Here is a 13,399-nt window from a genome sequence, read left to right as displayed (position 1 = left end):
GAGCTGGAGCTGCTGAGAGAGCCCAGAGGAGGCTCCAGGGGGATCCCAGGGATGGAGCAGCTCTGCTGGGAGGGAAGGCTGGGAGAGCTGGGAATGTTCCCCTGGAGAGGAGAAGCTTTGGGGTGAGCTCAGGGTGACCTTCCAGGACCTGGAGGAGCTGCAGGAAATGGGGACAGAGACAATTTCCAAGGGATGGAGGGACAGGACACAGGGAATGGCTCCCACTGCCAGAGGGCAGGGATGGATGGGAGATTGGGAATTGGGAATTCCTGGCTGGGATGGAATTCCCAGAGCAGCTGTGGCTGCCCCGGGATCCCTGGCAGTGCCCCAGGCCAGGCTGGACACTTGGAGCACCTGGGACACTGGGAGGTGTCCCTGCCATGGAATGGGGTGGGAAGGGATGATCCACAGTGAGGTCAGCCCAAAGCTTCTCTTCCCCAAACAGCATTCCCAAGTGTCCCAGCCTTGCAGCATCCCTAAATATTGCACATACATAAACTCTCCCCTTGTCTCATGCCAAGGAAATCTGGGATTCCCTTTTTGATCCAGGACCTGTGGGCTCTTCCCAGGGCTCCCGACCCTCCTGAGAGGTTTTGGGCCTTGATGTCGTTGAGGACTCAGCGTTTCCCAAATCATCCCAGGCTGACAAATCCTGGGAATTCTCCTGCTGGTGCTGCTGTTCCCTCCCAACCCCCAGCACTCTGGCATTCCAGGACTCTGGGATCTGTTTTCAAATGGCCTCCCCAGAGAAGATTCCTGGAAATCCAGCTCCAGACAGGTTTGTCTGGGACCTCTGCCACCCTTGAACTCGGCGAACTGAGGAGGTGGCGGAGCAGGTTCTCCTTATCACCTTCCCATGTTTGTCCTCCTCAGCTCCTGGAATTCCATCGGAATTGCAGGGGAGGCAGGAATGGGGTGAGAAGGGCCAAGGGTCACTGCCATAAAGTCACGTGGGAATTCTGCTCCTGCATTCCAGAAAAAGAACAGAACAAATCCTAAGGAAAATCCCCCTGGAAGGTCTCAGCCAGCCCCTGTGTTGGGATATTCCAGGAATATTCCACCTTTTTTTCCCCTCCAGGCTCTGCTTTCCTCTCTTTCCAGCAATCGTGGATGAGGTTTTGGTGTTTTCCTGGGATTTTTCCACGTGGAAAGTCACCAAACAATTCATCCCCACTGCCTCTAAGCCAGCAAAAATTCCTTACGTTGGTAAAATTAAAGTCTCCATTAATGAGGAAAAGCCAAAAATTCCAAAGGGAAATCTTTCCCTGGGAAGGTATTTGGGACAAAGTGGTGAAATTACCATCCCTGGAATTTTTAAAAAACACTGGATATGGTACTTTGGGATGTGGTTTAGTGGGAATTTGGTTGAAGGCTGGAATTGATGCTCCTGGAGGTCTTCTCCAACCTCCATGATTCCATGATTGGCCAAGCCTAGGAAAATCCTACAGGAGAGGGAAAATAATCCAAATATTTCCTTCCAGATGAGGAATGCTGACTTTGGCATAAGGAGCTCAGGAATAATTGGATTTAGGGAATCATTAAGGAAGAAGTGGCACTGACCCAGCCCTGCAGCTCCAGGAAAAGAATGGAAGCTCTTCCCTTCCTGATTCCTGGCTATCCACAGGGAGGAGGGTGGGATGAAGGAAGAAAATTCCTTTTTCCAGGATTTTTGTGTTTGGTCTTGGGTTAAACATTCCCACATGATCCAAATATTTGCACTTGGGCCCAGCACCAGGCTGAAGCTCCTCTCCCAGGAGGGTCATGGGCACGGATATTTCATTGGCACTGCTCCCCAGCCTGTGGAAGTGGGAATTTCCTGCTCATTCCTGAATTCCCATGGAAATTTCCTCCACACTGGCTGGGTCAAGGAATTTCTGGAGTCAAATCCAACCCCAAATCAATGGAATTCCTTTTATTCTGGATGAGTTTTCCTGCTGGTCCAGTAGGATTGTGGTGGTCCAAACATGGACTGGAGGGAGCAGGAATTCAGAATTAACAGGGAATATTCAACATCTATTTCTTAATTTGATATCATTTATTTATTTAAATATATATCCTTATTAATTTCTCTATTTTATTTACTCAAATATGTATATATAATTAATATATCTTTATTATATATTTTTCCATATATATTTATTTAAGATCTATTTCTCCATTTAAAATATATTTATTTAAACAATTTATATTTATTTAATTAATCTAATTAAGATATCGTTATCTTAATTAGGAGGATTAATTATTTATTTATCTTAATTATTTATTTATCTTAATTATTTATCTTAATATCTTATATTATCTGGAATCTCATCCTGGGGTATCTATCAGAAAATTAATAATTCAGCTGGTTTTAAATTGGAAATTTGGCTTTCCATAAAATGTCCATCATGGAATTATTTATAAAAAGGGCTCGTGCTGGGGCAGGAAACCCCTTCAAGGCGAATTTCCACGTTCCTTTTCCTTTTCCCAATGTCCAAATCCTTATTTCCAGTCACTGGAGAGGGATCACTCCAAGCCGGGTGTTCCCACCTGAGGATGGATGTCAAACAAAACCTCTGGAGCTCCAACTGCTCCTTGATTCGGGAAAAAGGAAATCCAGGTCATGGATTTCCCCTGGACACTCCCCTTCCATCAGGAGAAAAATCATGGGCAGCCTCCTTTGAAGTCTCCAGGCAAGGATTGATGGGATTTGGGATCAGCTCCCAGCTCTATAATTCCAGCTTTTATGATCCCATGGCGTCGCTCCGTTCCTGGGTGACTCTGTTCACCATCTGGGAACGAGACATTTTTCCTTGACTCATCCATGAAATTCTTGGAGTAGGAGCCATAAATCTCCCCATAAATGCAGCACTGAGCCAAACACATCGTCCTGGCTGAGGAGTGCTGGGATTCCTGCTCAGCTTTCCTGGGATTTTCTCTACCCTTTGGGAATTCTCCTTCTCCTTTGCCTGGGTCCTGTCCGGGTGCACGGGTCAGTGTCCTTGGTCCTTTCCTGTGTCGTGGGCCTTAGCCTTGTCCTTGGTCGCGTTTTGCCGTGTGTTCCTGTTCCTTTGTCCGGCTCTTGAGCCTTCTCCGTCTCCTGTCCTTCTCCTTCTCCTTCGCAGCCTCAGCACTCTCTCGATCTTCCTCTTCTCCTGTTTCCTTTTCTCGTCGTTTCCCTTTCCCTTTCCCATTCTCCTTTCCCTTTCCCAGAACAAACCCCTTCATCCCTGCATCTCCGTCCCATAATTTTGGTGGCTGATTTTCCATTGCAGCCTCTTGTTTAGGAGTTTTTTTTCTCCTGGAATTTTCCCTCCCCTCCCGCAATCGATTTTGACGGAATTTGCACAAAATATTTACGGGACTTTCATCCTTCTGGGAAATTTATTTAAAATTGAGCAACGGGGTCAAAAGTTCCAGGGGCGGGGACCGGGAGGCCTGGGAATCCCAGGGACAAAACACATGGAATAAAATAATGCAATTCCATATTAAAAATAACTGAGATGAACATGATGGTGTTGATGAGCTGGGAATGTTCATCCTGGAGAAAAGGAGCTCCAGGGGGACCTTCTGGGACAGGAGGGGGCAGCCAGAGGGAGCTGGGATCTGCTGCCAGGGAACAGGGACAGGAGGAGAGGGAGTTAAATTGGATATTTGGGATCATTTCTCCATGGAAAGCCTGGTGAGACATTGAAACTGCCCAGGAGGGTTTGGAATGCCCATCCCTGGAGGTGTCCAAGGAATTCCCGGATGTGGCACTCGGGGCTCTGCTGGGATCAGGCACAGCCTGGACTCGATGATCCCGGAGATCTTTCCCAGCCTCAGTGGTTTTAGGATTCCCTGGATGCAAGAGCTGCTTTTCCCAGCTCCATTCCTCCTCCAGCCCCTCCTCAGCCCTGCCAAAACTCTCCAGGTGAACTGAGGAACTCCAGGAGAGGATTTTCCTGGGCTTCAATCCCAAACTCCTCAGGATTTTTTGGGAAACAATTCACTCCCAGCTCCAGCACGTCTGAGGGAGGTTCAGGTTGGACACCAGGAGGAATTTCTCCATGGAAAGAGTGGTCAAGCCTCTGCAGGGGCTGCCCAGGGAAGTTTGGAGTGCCCATCCCTGGAAGTGTCCCAGGAATTCCTGGATGTGGCACTCGGGGCTCTGCTGGGATCAGGCACAGCCTGGACTCGATGATCCAGGAGATCTTTCCCAGCCTCAGTGGTCCTGGAATTCCGTAATTCCAGCCCCACCTCCATCTCTCCTAATCCTCAACATGAAGCTTGATCCATCCACTTTAACCCATGGATTTATTCTTTTCCCAGTCCTTCACATGGAGAGGGATCCCAAAGTCATCCAAAGTCATCCCTGCAAGGACATTTTGGATGCAAATATCCAAATTTTTCCCTTGGCAAGACCTTGTATCTGACTACCTGGATGCTGAAATAAAAACCCCTGAGTTGGGAATGTTATTATCATCCCAAATTTCCTGTATCACCCATTCCTGCTAAAGCAGCACCGTCTAAAACCAAGGAATTTACTGGATGAGTCGGAAAACGTTCCTGCCGTGAAAATTCCTGAAATCCTGGCAAAAAGCAAATGTTCAAAGGCTGGGGTGGAGTTTTTTCTTCCTTTCTTCTTTTTTTTAATTCCCATTCTGCTCCTTTATCCTTGTGCTTGGCTGAGTCGTTGGAATGTGCAGAAGCCAACTTCCAGCTTTTCCTTAGGCAGCAAAAATTTTTATGGAGTGAAACCATCCTGGATCCCGGGGTATTTTATGGATGGCCTTCCCACAGTTCATGGAAGTGTGGAAGCACAGGGATCCCTTCTAAATTCCATCTGGAATTTAAGGAAAATCCCAATTCCCAGCTGCCAGGTGTGAAAATAAAATGGGAATGTAAAAATATATAAAAAGGAAATATCAGAACAATTTTAAATTGTTTTAAAATATTTCCATTTCTGTAAAAAGAAGGAAAAATCCATGATTTTCTATTAAAGCCTGTTTTTATCCAAAAAAAAAAAAATTTAGGAATTGCAGCTTCTTTTTAATACAAGTTCTTAAAAGAGTGGGAAATGTAAAAAATGGGAATGCTGAATAATTTAATTCCATTTTAATAGGATATAATAAAATAAATTGTTTCTCCCCCAACTCTTGACTTGGAAAAGTTGGAAAGTGATGGATTCTTGGAATCTCTTGAGGCTCCTGAATTCCTACAAATCCATGACAGGGGTGGGTTTGGAGCTTTCCTAAAAAAATCTGTGGAGTTTCTTTATTAAAAATACAATTTTAAGCAATAAATGGGAGAATTCTGGTCAAATAAATCATTTTGGAGGAGCTGGAAGTTGGGTGGAGAGGACATTTAAACCGGAATCACGGATTTTATCCCTGATAAAATGAATCAGGGGATGTTCAGGATCAAACCTTTTCTGAAGGAAAAACCATGGATTGAAGCTTCAGCCCTCCTGGGCTGGAATTTACTGTGGGAATGGAGTTTTCCTTGGTTTTTCCCAGCTCATCCTTGGCTCTGTACATGGAAAATGAGATTCACCCCCCATGGACACACATCCAGATATTCCCTCTGCGTTATTTGGGCACCTAAACTTCCATGGATCCGGGGAAAGGAGAGCAGAAGGGCATGAAGGACACAGGGAATGGCTTCCCACTGCCTGAGGGAGGGATGGGACCTTGGGAATTAGGAATTCCTGCCTGGGATAGAATTCCCAGAGGAGCTGGGGCTGGCCCTGGATCCCTGGAAGTGTCCAAGGACAGACTTGGAGAAATTTGGAATGGTGGGAGGTATCCCTGCCCATTCCAGAGGGGTTGGATGGGAAAACCTTCAGATTGTTCTGTCCCACTCCAAGAGGGAAATCTGGGATAATCAGGAGATTCTCCAGCAACCTGAACCAGCTCCATGAATCCCAGAACACCTGGAAAAACCATCCCAAGGATTTGTGGAGAATTTAATGGTGAGATTCCCAGAGCCAGGTTCAGACTGATCCCGCCAAAACACTGGGAGAGAAAACAGAGGGATGAGCCCTGATATTTGAATATTTCCAGGATATTCCATCTCTGGGAGCCCTGAATTCCCAGGAAAGCAGCCAGTGGGACCCAGAGGGACTGTGGATGCTCCATGGGCTTGGAAAATCAGGAGCATTCCCTGCGCACAGTTCTGGAATTTCAGAGAGGAGTGAGCTTGGCCAGGGGGAGTTTTCTACCTGCAAAATTCCTTTTTTCCTAAATTTTTTTTTTGCTTTACCCCAGAACTGCTGATCCACCTCAGATGGAAATTCCACCCTCTGGAATCTCCTGGTGATCCTGGAATCACCAGCAGCACTTGTGCTGGATAACGAGGGAACAACAGGCTGGTAACTCCTGGGAGCAGAATTCCTCGTGACCATGAGAACCGTGGGAACACCCAACGGTTTTCCATGAAATTCCCCAGCCTCCAACAACTCCAAACTCAGGGACCTCCCAGGGCACAGACATTTCACCAGGTTTTAAAAGCCTGGAATGTTTTTTTCCTTATCTAATCCCAGCTGGAATCCACACAAACAAAATCCTGCGCAAGGAGTTCCTCAGCTCCAGCGCCTGCCTGGAAGGAGCCACCTCCTTTTTTTGCTTCACACTCCTGGAATTTTCAGTGCTGTCTTCCAAGACTTTATTAGGAAAAGTCCCAAATCCCCATTTCCCTGCGGCATTTTCCATGAAAATCATTTTCCCCACGGTTTTCACTGATTCTTTTCCAGCTTGAAAACCTTCCCCCAAACCAGGATGGAACCACCTAAAACCACCCAGGGCTGCACATCCCTTCTCCAGGGCCGATCTTTCCAGGAGGGAGAACCAGATCTGCAGGGACAAAGGTTGTGGATCCTCCTGGAATGTTTGGGAATGGGATGAAGGTGCCATTCCCTGCTCCAGCCCCAGCAGCAGCCCCACAAAGGGACCTCGGTGGCCCCGGTGGCCCCGGCAGGTTTGGGGCCGCCACCTTTGGGCGCTTATCGGAGCTCCGGAGGACTGTGAACTCCCGGGAAAACCGCCCTGGAAGCAGCTTGGGATGGGCCTCATGTGCTCCCCACAGGCTCAGCCCAACGGATAAGCCCGGCTTTGTGAGGGCCAGGCAGTAAATCCTGGTTTATGATCCCAGGGAACAGGTTCCGAGCTCAGCCGGTAGGAAATAATCCCATCCCTGGCCGTGCCCTTATCGGAGTCAGCGGTTGGGGAGGGGGGATTCCAGCTGCCTTCATCCTGCTTTTTCCTCCTGGATCGGAGCATTCCCAGCCTCTGGGAGCTCATCCTTGTGTCTGTGATTAAAAAAAGTGGGATTTGTAATCAAAAAATTGGGATTGCTGGTCAAAAAATTGGGATTACTGGTCAAAAAATTGGGATCACTCATAAAATAATTGGGATTGCTCCCCAAAAAATTGGGATTTCTCAACAGAAAATTTGGATTCATCATCAAAAAAATTGGGATTGCTTATCAGAAAATTGGGATTTCTGGTCAAAAAATTGGGATTGCTTCTCCAAGAATTTGGATTGTTCCTCAAAAGATTGGGATTGCTTCTCAAAAGATTGGGATTGCTTCTCAAAAAATTGGGATCACTCATAAAATAATTGGGATTGCTTGTCAAAAAATTGGGATTGCTCACCAAAAAATTGGGATTGCTCATCAAAAAATTGGGATTGCTCATCAGAAAATTGAGACTGCTGGTCAAAAAATTGGGATAGCTCATCAAAAAATTGGGATTGCTCACCAAAAAATTGGGATTGCTCATCAAAAAATTGAGACTGCTGGTCAAAAAATTGGGATAGCTCATCAAAAAATTGGGATTGCTCATCAGAAAATTGGGATTTCTGGTCAAAAATTGGGATTGCTTCTCAAAAAATTGAGATCACTCATAAAAAAATTGGGATTGCTCATGAAAAAAATAATTTCTCCCAAAGGAGCAACTGGACACAAGCAAAGTTTGCAAGGTCCCGGCAGCTCCCAAGGCTGAGTTTGGAGCTGTTGGAATGGGAAAAACCCGGCTCATCCCACAGAATCGCCATTCCCAGCTTCCCAGAGCAGTCTGGAGTCAGATTCCCGGCTCTCTCCAGGCTTCTCCAGCTGTTGGAGCTCCAGGATGATCCTGCTAAGGCTCTATCCCGCTTTTTTCCATGCCTGATTCCCGGGCAGCCAGGAAAGGGCTCCTTGGCTGGGACCAACCTGGCTCCAGGGATGATCCCCTAATCAGAGCTTCTCCCACTGGAGAAACATTCCCATTCCTTCATCCCGGGCCGGCACTTGGCTCCTGAGGAGTTTTCCCGAATTGTTTTGGTTCCTGACCATTCCCAAGGGGTTTTCCTGCTCGCCTCTGGAGTTTTTCTGTGGATTCTGGCCAGAGTTTGGGAAAAGGGAAAGAATGAAAGAATGATTTGAGTGAGGACAGGGACATCGAGGCAGGGGAGGGGAAAGGGAAAATAATTTAAAAAAGAGGGAATAAAGGACTTTTTCAATCTGGAGAAAAATGTGGAGGCTCCAGGTGCTCCTTTCCTTATTAGGGTGTGGAGAAATCCCTGGAATGGAGAAACTGGGATGAGCAGCTGGGACAGCAACAGGGAAGGGTGAAGCCTCACAGCCCCCAGCGCTGCTTTGGGGCAGCAAATTCCCAAGAAATTGGATAAATTACACCAAGGAATGGATAAATTCCAGCTGTTTTGGAAGATGGAGCAGGAAAATCAAAGAAGGAAGGAAGCAGGAGGGAAGGAATGATCCACTGGAATTAAAACTGGAAGTGCCCAAGTCCAGGTTGGACATGGCTGGGAACAACCTGGGATAGTGGGAGCTGTCCCTGCCCATGGAATGGGATCATCATTAAGGTGCCTTCCCAGCCAGAGCATTCCATGATTCCAGAAGATGATCCATGACCTCAAACCCCCCTCAACCCCACATTCCTCACATCCTTCTTCTCCCAGTCCAGACAACAAAAATTCTGGAAAGCAAACAAAACTCTGGGAAGAGTTTTAGGAGCTTGGATTCTCACTCCAGCTCTCTGGGAGGATCCACTGGAAGTTCTCCCAGGCTGGATGAGAAACGCGCAGGAATTTCCCTCATCCTGTCCCACTTTTGCAGGGAATTCCTGCTCCCAGAGTGAGGAATTCTGCTGGAGGAAGAGCAAGGACCAGCAAGGAAATGACAACTGAACCAAAAGAGGGGAAGTTTTCCCATATTTCAGGTGATTCCCAATGGTTGGGGCTGTGAGCCAAGGGAGGGAGAGCAGGGATGGAATTTTTCATCCCTGGCAGTTTGACACCAAGACGAGGCCGTTCTGTTTGCCATGGAATTCCTGGAAGTTTGGGATGGAAGGGAACTTAAGGATGATCCCAATCCACCCCTGCCTGCCATGAGCATCTTCCACTGTCCCAGGGTTCTCCAAGCCCCATCCAACCTTTCCTTGGACACCTCCAGGGATCCAGGGGCAGTCACAGCTTCTCTGGGAATTCCATCCCAGCCCTTCTCCAGCCTCCTAGCTGGAGTCTGTCTCTAAATAATAAATCATTTGGGAATTCCTTCCCAAATTCCCCTCTCTCCCTGCCCTTTGTCCCCTTAGTGACCAGGAGAGAGAGGGCAGAAGAGATTTTTATCCAGAGCGGGAATTTCAAGCTCCCACAGGAGGGAAGTGTTCCTCCAGCTGGAAATCAATTTAAAAAATCCAGGGAAAGGAGAATTTGATCCTTAAACTGTATAAAAATTCCCTCCAATCCGGAGCTGATCCCTAAAAGTGACCATTCCTAGCCCAAACTCCAGCAGCTTAAATGGATGATCCCTCTTTTTTTTTTTTTTCCCAGGATGCAGATTTCCAGGAGTGGAAGCCTCCAAACATGTGGGAAGGCTCATTTGAAGCTGTTGGAGAAACATTCCAAGCCCTGGCATCCCCAGGAGGCTCCATAAAACAACAACGTTACAAACGCTCCTTTTATCCCGCATTCCTTCCCGCTCCCTAAATCCCTGCTCGTGGATGCAATCAGGAAGGGAAGCAGAGCTCAAGTGTCTGGATTCCCTCTGGGAGGGATGCCAGGCTGGGACAGGGAGTGGAGCTCTCCAGGGGGAAGAATTCCAAGGAAAAACCTCCCACACTCGGCTGCATCATCCCAAACAAAGCCAGGATGCGCTGAAGAATTCCCCTTGCCCTCCACAGGCTGCAGAGAGGGAAAAATTCCTCTTGGAAGCAGCTTTGGGATGATGGGAGAAGCCGGAATCCTTGGAGCATCCCAAGTTCCAGCAGCGGGGCTGGGGCTGCTCCCGGAATGAATCTGAGTTTCCAAGGAAAGGTTTCTGAGCGCGGGGCCGGAATTTGTGCTCCTCGTGATCCTTTGATGTGGGGAAGAGCTGGAGAGGCTCTTTGGGATCATGTGGATGTGGAGACGCTCACGTGGCCCCTCTGGAACTGGGATGGGATTCCCTGGGATTCCAGGGAAGCTCTCAGCCCCTCCCCAGGCCTGGGCGCTGCATTCCCACTCTTCCCAAAGCACAGGGAATGGGATGAGCAGGGTGGATCCTTCCTCTGGATCTGAGCTCATCCCGAGCCATAGCAAAAATCCACGGGAATGATGCAGATCTGGGAATCAAACCTTAATTCCCAAGGATCCAAGAGAGCAGTGGGAATTGTCCACCCTCCCTCATTCTGAGTGTTTGGGGAAAGAATTCCCTGGAAAAATCCACTTGGCAGGATTGGATTTGAAGCTCATCCCACTCCAGGCCCTTCAATTCCCATTTTTCCAGCAGGAAATGGGGGAATTAATCATTCCCTGGCTGTCCCTGGCAGGGGGGACTTTGGATCTGAGGAGCCTGAGGAGTGAATTTGGATTTTTGTGGATAGAAGGGATCCAGAATTTCTCAGTCTTGGAGTCAGGGGCAGATATCCCGGGAGACCTTCTGGTACCAGGATTAAACTGGGAAAAAAATCCCTTTTTTGCCAGGGTTAAACTGGGGAAAATTCCCTTTGGGTGGAAAGGTTAAATTGGGAAAATTTCCCTTTTTTGCCAGGGTTAAACTGGGGAAAATTCCCTTTGGGTGGAAAGGTTAAATTGGGAAAATTTCCCTTTTTTGCCAGGGTTAAACTGGGGAAAATTCCCTTTGGGTGGAAAGGTTTAACTGGGAAAATTTCCCTTTTTTGCCAGGGTTAAATTGGGGAAAATTCCCTTCTTGTGCAAGGGTTAAACTGGGAAAATTTCCCAGGTTTTTGCCAGGTTTAAACTGGGGGAAATTCTCTTTGTTTGTCAGGGTTAAACTGAGAAAATTTCCCTTGTTGTGGAAGGGTTAAACTGGGAAAATTCCCAGTTTCGTGCAAGGCTTAAACTGGGAAAATTTCCCATTTTCACCAGTTTTAAACTGGAAAAATTCCCAGTTTCGTGCAAGGGTTAAACAGGGAAAATTTCCCATTTTCACCAGTTTTGAACAGGAAAAATTCCCAGTTTCATGTGAGGGTTAAACTGGGAAAATTTCCCATTTTCACCAGTTTTAAACTGGAAAAATTCCCAGTTTCACGTAAGGGTTAAACTGGGAAAATTTCCCAGTTTCCCCAGTTTTAAACTGGAAAAATTCCCAGTTTCATGCGAGGGTTAAACTGGGAATCATTTCCTTGTGCAGCTCCAGCAGTTCAGGGTGATCTCCCTTTAACCCCTTAAATTTAGGGGAGGAATAAAATAAATATAAACATGGAAATATTAAAAGAAAGCTAAAAAAAATCAATTTGATTAATCAATGAAATAAACATAAATGTGGAAATATTAAAAGAAAGCTTAAATAAATTAATTTGATTAATCAATAAAATAAATGTAAATGTGGAAATATTAAAAGAAAGCTTAAAAAAATCTATTTGATTAATAAATAAAATAAACGTAAATGTGGAAATATTAAAAGAAAGTTTAAACAAAAAAAATTAATTAATCAATGAAATACACGTAAATTTGGAAATATTAAAAGAAAGCCTAAATAAATCAATTTGATTAATTAATAAAATAAATGTAAATGTGGAAATATTAAAATAAAGCTTTAAAAATAAATTTAATAAATAAATAAATAAATAGTAATGAATTAAATTAAATAATTTTAATAAATAACAATAAATTTGAAAAAACTTCTAAATAACTACACTTGAAATAAATTAATTATAAATAAATAAATTATTAATAAATAAATGTCTTTAAATAATGAAATATCTCTAAATTAGAAATTATGTAGAGAAGCAAACAGGATCGGAAAAATCCCTGGATCAAGCCCTGGACAGGAGGGACTGGACACGGAGGGAACACCTGGATGTGGCCATTCCCAATCCTGGATGTGGCCATTCCCAAACCTGGATGTGGCCATTCCCACATCTGGATGTGGCCATTCCCAATCCTGGATGTGGCCATTCCCACACCTGGATGTGGCCATTCCCAATCCTGGATGTGGCCATTCCCACATCTGGATGTGGCCATTCCCACACCTGGATGTGGCCATTCCCACACCTGGATGTGGCCATTCCCAATCCTGGATGTGGCCATTCCCAATCCTGGATGTGGCCATTCCCACACCTGGATGTGGCCATTCCCAATCCTGGATGTGGCCATTCCCAATCCTGGATGTGGCCATTCCCAATCCTGGATGTGGCCATTCCCAATCCTGGATGTGGCCATTCCCAATCCTGGATGTGGCCATTCCCAATCCTGGATGTGGCCATTCCCAATCCTGGATGTGGCCATTCCCACACCTGGATGTGGCCATTCCCAATCCTGGATGTGGCCATTCCCAAACCATCCCAGATCCCCCTTTATTCCCGTCCCCTCCTGGCACTGGAATCTCAGGACGAGGCCCCTCTGAAATCCTCATTTGGAATGTCTCTAAATCTAGGAATGGGGTTTTTCCTGCTTCCCCCCTCTCCAGAGGAACATCCACCACGGAGCCCTGGAATGCTGCAGGGGAGTTTCCCCCTCCTTTTCCCAAGGCCTTGGATCCTGAATCCTGGGAATCCCTGGGAAGGATTTCCCCAATCCCAGGCCTCCCTCAGTGGGAAAAGCAGCCAGATCCCACAAAATCCCTGACAGAGCTGGGAAGAGCTGCCCAGAAAATCCCAAATTCCCTCAACCTTCCCCACTCTCCCTATAGAATAACTTTGGAATCACTGCTGGAAAAGCAGATTTGGGATCCAGCTGGAATGGGAATGGGGTAGGATGGGACCTATGGGATGGGATGGGATGGGATGGGATGGGATGGATGGGATGGGATGGGATGGGATGGCATGGGATGGGATGGGATGGGATGGGATGGGATGGGATGGGATGGCATGGGATGGGATGGGATGGCATGGCATGGCATGGCATGGCATGGCATGGCATGGCATGGCATGGCATGGCATGGCATGGCATGGCATGGCATGGCATGGCATGGGATAGCATGGGATCCATGGGATGGG

The sequence above is a fragment of the Serinus canaria genome, chromosome 2, assembly GCF_022539315.1.
Source record: "Serinus canaria isolate serCan28SL12 chromosome 2, serCan2020, whole genome shotgun sequence".
Taxonomy (NCBI): Eukaryota; Metazoa; Chordata; class Aves; order Passeriformes; family Fringillidae; genus Serinus; species Serinus canaria.
This window is presented reverse-complemented; position numbering follows the sequence as displayed.